Source organism: Hibiscus syriacus, unplaced genomic scaffold, assembly GCF_006381635.1.
Source record: "Hibiscus syriacus cultivar Baekdansim isolate YM2019G1 unplaced genomic scaffold, ASM638163v2 tig00004355_pilon, whole genome shotgun sequence".
Classification (NCBI taxonomy): Eukaryota; Viridiplantae; Streptophyta; class Magnoliopsida; order Malvales; family Malvaceae; genus Hibiscus; species Hibiscus syriacus.
The window spans coordinates 508,754-518,726 of record NW_024062011.1 but is presented as its reverse complement, the minus strand read 5'-3'; the positions used below and the strand labels follow the sequence as shown (position 1 = coordinate 518,726).

Below are 9,973 nucleotides of genomic sequence, written 5' to 3'. Positions count from 1 at the left end.
CTAAAAATATAACTAAATAAAACATTCATAATAAATAAAATAACATAATTTAAAATTATTATCGTATCGGCAAAATGAATCGAGATATGATTCTCATATAAACACAACAACTCACCAACCATTTTATTACTACAAAAACTAATAAAAAATTAGTACAATAAAATATAATAAAATAATAAACTATTAAATGATTATAATATAATAAAAAAATTAGCTTTTAAAAATGATAACTATATCTTCTTAAAACTTGAGATGATAAAAGGAAGAAATATAATATTTTCGTTTGTGGCGTGAGTGTTGAAAGGGATAGGGTATTTATAGGATAGGGGATGGGGAGGGTTGGGCAGTATTTATGGCTAACGGTTGGATTTAAATGAAAGAGATCATGATTCGCGCCTTTTGCCAGTTCAGACAGAACCCCGCGAAGGCGCGTTTCATGATCTACACCTTCCAATGTGACGCCAGCTCGAACAGAACCCCGCAAAGGCGTGCCTCATGATCCACGTCTTTCCACCGTAACGCCAGCTTAGACAAAACCCCTCGAAGACTCGCTTCATGATCTATGCTTTATCATAAATGATGCTAGGTCAAACATGTAATATTTCATTATAAGGGTGATTTTTGGGTAAGAATGCCTAAATTGTATTAAATGATCTTTTTATCATTTACATTTTAAAAGTTACAAAAAAAATATTAATTGATCGAATTACCATAAAATAATCATTAGTCTTTATCAAATTGATACAAAATGACCATTGAAATTTACCAAAATGTTACAAAATAATCTTGAACTTATTAAAATCTATAACTATTTTATAGTGTACAATGACCATTTTATAATAATTTAATAAGTTCAATGATACTTTTATAAAATTTAAAGCTTAAGTGATCAAAAGGATTATTTTTAATATAATTTAGTGACTAGTTGTGTACTTTACCAAAAAAGGATACTTGGATTAGGGCTTTGTCTTGGTTTTTGATAAATGAACTTGTCTCTAACTTTATCAAGCAAAAACTAAGCCGTAGGACAAAGCCATTAAAGAAACAGCAGGCATTTTCATCTTCCTCTCCAAACTTCCTTCTCCTTTGACACCTTTGCTTCTTCACCATCAACGTTAATGATGATCTTCGCAACAAAAATTGGCTGCCCAATGCAATTAATCTCATCTCCGATGGCTCCCTCAACCCACTGAATCTGCTACTAGTCTTCATGTCACCAACATCAATATCATTTGTTGTGGGAATAGGACTTGTTGTGATGGTGCTGGATGATGATGATGATGACGAAGACGGCGATGTAGATGGAGATGAGGAACGCCATTTCACTTTCTTATTCTCTAAGTTTTTGTTCAAACCCAAAATTGCTCTTCTCCTCTTCCTATATTTTATCCCACATGCATTGCATAGTGACAGAAAATACCCAAAAACAAAAGCCCCATCAATCATATGCCAACAACACTTGAAACTTACTGGCAAACAAGTGAAAGGTCATAAAATATATCTTAAGCAAAGCAAATTAACACAAAGGTGATGATTGATTGATTATCAGAAAGTACAATACTACTTTAAGATTCATCCCATTTATACTCCTTCTCTAAGGAGTTTGCAACTCAAAGATTTATAGTTACAGTAAATGATATTAAAAGAAGTTGAATGATTAGTGCTCAATTAATACCTTGGCGCCAGCAGGGCCGCCTCCAAAGGGGTTTGTGGTTTTGCCATCAGTACAAAACTTGTTGATACTCTCGCTCATTGCATCCAATGATTCCTGAATCATAAGCACCAACCGAATCAGAGCATTTAAAAAAGAAGCACCCTTTGAAATGAAGGTGGTTTTTTTTCACCAACCTTTGCTCTTAGATCCATTACACCCATGAAGCAACTGTATTCAAATATATTTTTTTCATTAACCAGCAGAGCAAAGAGGGAACACAAGAAAATTTACAAATTGAAACCGAAGCAACCAAAAGAAATGAGAAGCTCTACTGATGAAAAATAAAATGAAAAGACAGCGGGAGAAGAGAGCCGACAGGGATAGACAAACAAACAAAAAACCTAGACAGACGATCTCGAAAAGACGATAATGACCTTGCTAACAGCATACTGCCGCCTCCTTTGTCACTGAAAAAAGAAAAATACAAGAGCACACCCGCCAAATTTTTTTAGGATGGTTCAGTCCACGTGGCAACATGCAGGGAGGTGCGCAGCTTCCTGTCAATATTATTTTATCTCAGGCTTTTGATTTCTTTTACTAAACTAAAATATTACACTGTTTTAATCACATTGGACGCACAATCCAAAATCTTAAGTTTTAAGTACTGAAAACATAATAATATATAAAAAAACATCGTTTTTTTACATAATTATTTAAATTTAAACTTAAAACGTATAATACTAATTATAAAATTGAGTTATTTCAATAATAGTTAAATAAAAATTAATCCACATTTGAATTAATCTATATTTATTTACTTATGTATTAATTCGATGGAAACTGAAAATTAGGTTATATATAAAGTTTTTTTTAAGTAATTAGGTCAAATAGAAAACAAAAGAAAACATATCAAAATGGGCCCTTCACAATATATATATAAATCAAAATGGGCAAATTTTGATGCATGAAACGATGAACATTGACAGTTGTTCGGATTTACATAGAAGCAAAAGCATATTCCCATGTTATTCAATTGTTTTGGGAATATGCCCAGATATTTCAAAGACACAAGAAAACTACCATGGAGACTGACAAATATTTATTTTACGACCCTTAAATATATAACACACTCGATCTGTCTGGTTCCTCATTTACTGTAAACACATCTCCAAAACTCTATTCTGTCTCTCTATTCACCCCTTTCTTCATACTATGAATCCGGCTGTGTCGTTAACCCACGCCAGCCTAATACCCTCGACACTGGACTCTCGACCATACACAACCATGGACACAATAGCCAAAGACAAGATGCCTCACTGGGATCTTCATAAGGACTTCAATACATGACCAGATGAAATTCCTGAAACATAAACACAATGTAAAACACGAATAGATATGCAGAATCGGGAAACCATATATCCCCATCGAAAGCAACATAAAATGGTAGCAGCAAAGATACAGATGCATGCAAACAGCAAAATACCACATACCTCTAGCTGAAATTGAAACCCCCTGAAGGAACTGGAAGCTCACCCCCTCCAAAATGAAACCCTGTTTGAGGGGCATCGCCTGGCGGCATCGTCTCCTCCTCCTCCAACCAATATGTCTCAAGAATTTTCACGGCCTTTTCATAAATCTCAGTGTTGTCATGGGACTGTAAATTCTCGATCTTCTCTAGACCCTCTGCATCATCGATCATCTGTGCATAGACATTCACTCCTCCAGTACTGCCCAGGTTCTTATCACCCCCTCCAAAATGAAACCCTGTTTGAGGGGCATCGCCTGGCGGCATCGTCTCCTCCTCCTCCAACCAATATGTCTCAAGAATTTTCACGGCCTTTTCATAAATCTCAGTGTTGTCATGGGACTGTAAATTCTCGATCTTCTCTAGACCCTCTGCATCATCGATCATCTGTGCATAGACATTCACTCCTCCAGTACTGCCCAGGTTCTTATCAGCTTCTCCAACTTCAAAATGTTTTCAAGCCCTTCTAAACAAAACTGTAACTATCCTTGGATCAGCAGTTGAGAAGATCACACAATGGCTTGATACACCTTGACTTACAAGGAATCTGAAATACGCGACGTACCCATTAGAACTAGCTTATCATTTAATAATCTAATAAAACATATGGCAATAGGTTTCATACTTGATCTGATCACGAGTACCACCGACGTGGCATTTGAGATGGCCCATGCCGCTTCTTTCTTGATATCAATTCAGCATTTTGAAGCAGATGAACCAGTGGAGCTATGATATTAGCTTCAATCACAGCCTGTAAAATTCTCAGAGCATCAAAGATCTAAAACTAATAAAAAACAAGTTAAATATCAAAAGGAAACAAGAAAGTGATAACAGATCCAAATTATACCTGTATCTGTTCCTTATTTCCAGCTGTGATATTTGAGATTGTCCAACAAGCTTCCTTCTTGATGCCTTTTTTAAAATTATTTGTCAAGAGACTTAAAAGGCATGGCAATGCTGATGATTGATAATACACTGTGCGCCAAAAACATTTTCCTCAAAATAAGAAAAGAGAAATGGATATGCTATATAAGCAAAAATACAACCTTTAACACTAGACCCACAAAATTCTTGTATCATGTTTACAATGTAAAGAGGATAACATCACTGTTTAACACTAGACCCACAAAATTCTTGTATCATGTTTACAATGTAAAGAGGATAACAATCACTGTGCTTTGAGTGAGAAACTAAATTGCAAGAAACCTGTATTCCTAGCAACATCTTTAAAACAAGAAAACCTCGGAAGTGGCTAATACTGGGTTTGTGTGTCATCCCCTGTGACAATATTTCCAACTGTGCGAAGAGCAGGAATAAGCACAGAAGGAGATGGGTGCCTGTGACAACCTTAGAATTTAGATTTTGGTCAACAAACAAAACAAATAAATCAAAGATAAAAGGATTCAGAGATTTAATCAGCAGCAAATAGTCTAACTCACATCAAAAGCGCCACTAGACGCCCACAAACATGGCTTCTATAACAGCTTGGATTTTGTCATTTGTACCATCAGAAAGATACGAGAGAGACCAACATGCATCATTAAGACTTCTTCATCATTTGAAGAATGAGGAGTGCCAATGCAGGAAGCAGGTTTGACCTGAACAATAATAAAGGATAAAGTAAATCAATAGCCATGAAAATGACGAACTTGGGAATCCTTGTTAAACCAACAACAATTGCTCAAGAAAATAAGGTAAAGAGTGTCAAACCAGATCAAAGGGAGGCTGGGGCTTTCCCCGACAAAAATTTGATAGCGTCCATGTAGCATTTCTCAGCATGAAAGTTTAGCATGTTCATTTAATTGTGCAACAAAGGAAGCAAAGCACCATGACCAATAACCAGATCACGACATCTAGGAGAATCTCCAGCATTTCCATGCCCACACAGCCTGAATGTTCAGTGAAAAAATAGAAAAAGATTATATATAATATTTCACATAGCTTTGGCAAGTAAATGCAATTTGTCACACCTCTTTATTCTATCAACAATCAAAATGGATTCATGTGCTACCTGCACAACATCATCACTTGGTGAAGAAAGCCAATTTCACAATATAGGAACAGCCCCGTTACAATTATCACCTTTGTGTTCTCAGATGTCCCGGAAGCAATATTAGTGAGGGCCAGCTGCCTCAAACTATAGAAAATGAAATAAGAATCTTAAACGTAAGAATTTGAAGTCATAAATATTATTGAAGCTAACAGAAATCCAACCTGAAGCTGAGGGAGATCATCCCTTGTAAGGAATTCAACCGAGGAACAACTCCTGCTTGTATCACTTGCTCAATGGGTGGGTTGCGTTCTGAGATAAACAAAAGATTTAATAGCTTAAAAATTTACAATTATCAGACTGAATAATTACAAGATGATTTTTCACCAATAGAAAGCAATTTCCTAAACTGTGTGGTCGCTTCAAGTTGCATATTACTATCATCACTCCAGACACCAGCAACCATGGCTGGCAAATTTTCCAACTGCAATGTAAGAGTTGAACGTTATCAGAACAATCCAATGCAAAATTGATATTAACTGTCATAAAGTAAACCATGTCAAAACCAAATACACGGAACATTCATGCAAAATATTGAAATCAATTGTTTTGAAATAAATTAAAGAGCTAACTTAATCGTTAAGCTTTAAAAAGGGGAAAAAAGGGCCTCGATAGAAGCGTGATACGAGAAGAAATAAATGAATTGTTTATCATGTGTATCCGCTACCCAAATGCTTAAAGTATAACAAGGCTCCAATCAAATAATCGAAAACACAAAAGTAAAAAAAAAAAAAAACCCATCAACATAATTGAAACCTAATAAAAGTAAAATTCTCTAAAATTAACAATCGATCATAATCCTAATTCTATAAGACTAATAAAAAATGAATAATCTTCGGATAAGAAAGCTTCAACTTTTAGCAATTTATGAATTCCGAAGAATAATTGGGAAAAAATAATTGAGATAGACCTTTTTTTCAACAGCAGAAGACTGAAGAGAGGCATTGGCTGCGCTTGGAGTCCTTCACGCCTCTTCTTCTGCAGACTCTCTTCACGGCGGTTTCTTCCTAATCTCCACCATGTTATCCTCCCTCCTCCGCCGTCCCTCTTCGGCGTCCACCGCCACCTTGTACCTGTTCCTCCGAGCCTCCGTCCTCGTGTTTGGTCTCAAAGACATATTCTCTAATTTTAAAAAATAAAGCAATGATTTATAGACCAAAGCCACTTAAAATCCCAGAGGAATTATTTGAAGCTTTAAATTATATTTTTATTGAATCGAAGAGAGGTTTATATAAGATTGCAGCGGAAGCCAAAGTTTACATAATGGTCCTGGATTAGAGTTTAATTACATGTCTACCATTCTTTAAACCATTTAACTAATGAGACAGGAAAAAGGTTTTTATTGTTATTCTTTTATTTTATACTTATCTAAAATTTATAAAAGAAAAAGAATAAAAAAGATATTAATCCTTCAACTTGATAACTCTTTCAACATTGGTCCTAAATTTTATAATCTCTCAAATTAATCCATTTAGTCCATTAATTCTCACATTTGATAAAATAGTCAATTCGATTCTTGAATTTGGATTCACATAACTATTTTAATCCTTAAAGAAATCTAAATTTAAAACTAAGTTGAGAACAGTTACTAAGTTCACGATATTAATATAGATAAAAATTAGTTCATATATTAGGAAAAAGTTGTTAAGGTTGAAGATTAACGTGAATAAAAAAATCAAAACTAAATTAAAAAAGTTACAAAATTTTGAGGAGTAAATATTACTTAATCCCTAAATAAATTAAATGTCGCCTATGATTTATATGCAAAAGCTATACTATTTTTGTGGATTATTAAAGTTAGACCAACTTCATTTACCATTTTCAATCCACTATATACTATATAAATATAGCATTTGAGTTTTATTTGGATTTTCACTTTAATATAAATTTATAGATATGTTATGAGTAATTTAAAGGTCATTATTTTTCGTGCAATATACGGATTATTGCGAGTTAAATTAAAATGTATTAAATTATTTAAATATATTTAAACAACTTTGCACGAACCAAATGATTTATGTGATGAAAAAATTGTTATTATCCCTTAAAGATTTGAGTAATGGCATATAGCAGATTAATAAAAAAAATTAACACTTTACACTGAGATTATAGTAATGGCATATTGTTTTATAAAAAAATATATATTAAATTGATATTCAAGTGAAAATTAAAGAACTGAAAATGGTATAATAAATTTATTGTGTATAATGGACCGGTTGTTAAAAAATATGAATTGGATCCTGGACCTGCAAGGTAAAAAGTCTAGAACCCTAAATTAGATAAATTTTAATTTAAAATCTACGATATTTATAAAAGTAAACTTGAAATTTATCATCTCGAAATAATGAGTCACTTAAAATAATTTTTTAATGGTCTTAGGTATGTGAGCCCTATGTGGCCCAATATTTTATTATTTTCAATGAAACTCGTCACCTCGACGTGTTAAGCCTTGTTGAAAATTAATTTTTTATTTATACATTTATTAATTTGAAAATTAAAAAATTACAAAACTCGTCAAGTTGATAATACGAGTTTGCTTTGAATTTAAAAAAATTACCCTTTGTGGAATGGACAGGTTTTGAAATTTAAAATATAAATCATTGAAACTCGTCACGTTGAGGTACCGAGTTTCATCGAATTTATTTTAAAAATAGAAACAATTAAAAATAAATAATAATAATATTAGATAACTTAAATAAATAAAATAATATTAGAAAACTTAAATAAATAAAAAAATAATATTAGAAAACTTAAATAAATAAGTTTATTACAAATTAATACAATGAATAATAAAATTTATTTATATTTTCTTAGTTCTTGACGATGCCGAGGAGTCGTCGAATGATAATGTCGGGAGGCTCGTCGAGTACGTCGAGATCGTTCGCCTTGATCGTCTTCGTCTTCATATTCGTTTGCATCTTGAAGAGGAGGTGTACTGAACATCACTCCACTTTGAGATGCATCTTCGAAATACGTTGATGAGCTTATGGTATTTGACGTAATCATTGTCGTCATTGACTTGACTTGATTATGTTGTTGACCATATATAATATGATCTATTCACTCTCACCTGCATATTTGGTTGAAGATGCTTAAGTGTTTTTCATTTTATCCCATGAACCTCCAATCCAATTCGATTGAGTCGTTGTTGAAGCATGATATGGAGGATAAAAATAGAAACTGGTAGAGATGCAAATAATCGGTAAAAGTAGAAGATGATGATGATGATGTTTTCTTCTTGGCCTTTGTGAATTTAGACTTTCCTCGTTCCCATTCTTCCCTCTCTTGCGACGTTGTTAAATATGATTTCCCATTTGGTTCATAATTTTAAAGGTAGGGAGAAACGTCGAAATCAAGGTAGGCGGGTGTAATCTTGTAACGTATAGGGACCAAGAAATGACATTGATTCCATTGCTCAATGTAATCAGCATGTTTCCTCAACTAATTATGGGTATGCTTCCCATTTCTCAATGTGAAATTCTCCAATATCGAAAGATATTGAATGTGCATCAAATTATCATATTTAACCAATAACAATATTCCTCCAATCATTGGAAGTAGATACGTTCGGGCGACAAAAATCACCTCTTACTCGATAGTGTCATCTATCACATTAAATTCGAGCTCCAACCAAGTGATCTGTATCTGGTACTCATCTAAGACCTCTGGCAGTGGCATCCTTCCTAAAACTTGGTGAACATTCTGAACCATTTGAAATCGTTGTGCCTCACTACTACCGCACCATTAACCGGAACACCGAGTTGGTAAGTGACATCTTCCAATGTAATTGTCGCTTCACCACTCGAAAAATGGAAAGTATGCATCTCTGACCTTCAACATTCAATGAAATCCATAATCAAATCACGTAAAAACGTCGCTGGATACAACTCAGATTGTTGCAAATATATAACAATTCGCTGATGCGGATCTCAGAGATCCATTCCTCTTTGATGAACGCTATGTTCTTTATCCAATCCGAGCTCGACTGAAGAAATATAGACATCATCCAGATGTAACATTTCATCGCGGGTAGATATTTTTCAAAAATTTTGAATATTTTTTGAAATTTTTCTTAACAAAACACAACAAAAAACCTAAACACGAAACCTCTATTTATAGCCCCAAACCCAACGTCATAAACAACTAAATTTTTCAAAAATCCCACCAAACTCGTCACCTCGAGATAACGAGTTCCATTATGACCATTGCAATCTACCCGTTGTAGTTTCTTGTTGTGCAACGATTAGAAACGAGTATTTTTTAAATTCAAGGCAAACTTGTCACCTCGAGGTAATGAGATTTGTAGTTTTTTTAATTTTCAAATTATTTAATAATTTAAAAAATATATCTAAAGGGGCTCGTCACCTCGACGTGACGAGTCCTTATGAAAAAATTAAAATATTGACCCACATGGGACCCATATACTTAGGATCATTAAAAATTATTTTCTTTGAAACTCATCATCTTAAGGTGACGAGTCCCATATGTACTATAACAAACGTTGTAGATTATAAATTAAAATATGTTTAGGCTTATTTGGTTAATTTATTTTTTTCGCCTGGGGTATTGGGCCAAAAAAACTATAAGGTAATCATAAACTCCAAGCATTTGTTCACATAGATAGGCTCAATTGCATCTAATAATGCAAAGGATCTTTCCACTCCTAGAAAGAAAAAGCATATTTCTCAACTATAAGATCTCACCCGATATCATTTATTGAAAACATTTATTTTCCATTTCAATA

At 33.6% G+C, this 9,973-nt stretch overlaps 2 pseudogenes; both read right to left on the bottom strand.

The window, feature by feature from the left end:
- Window positions 1-996: 996 nt before the first annotated feature.
- On the bottom strand, window positions 997-1,560 carry LOC120193472 (annotated as a pseudogene).
- Window positions 1,561-2,614: 1,054 nt separating this feature from the next.
- LOC120193704 lies at window positions 2,615-6,449 on the bottom strand (annotated as a pseudogene).
- Window positions 6,450-9,973: the final 3,524 nt, after the last annotated feature.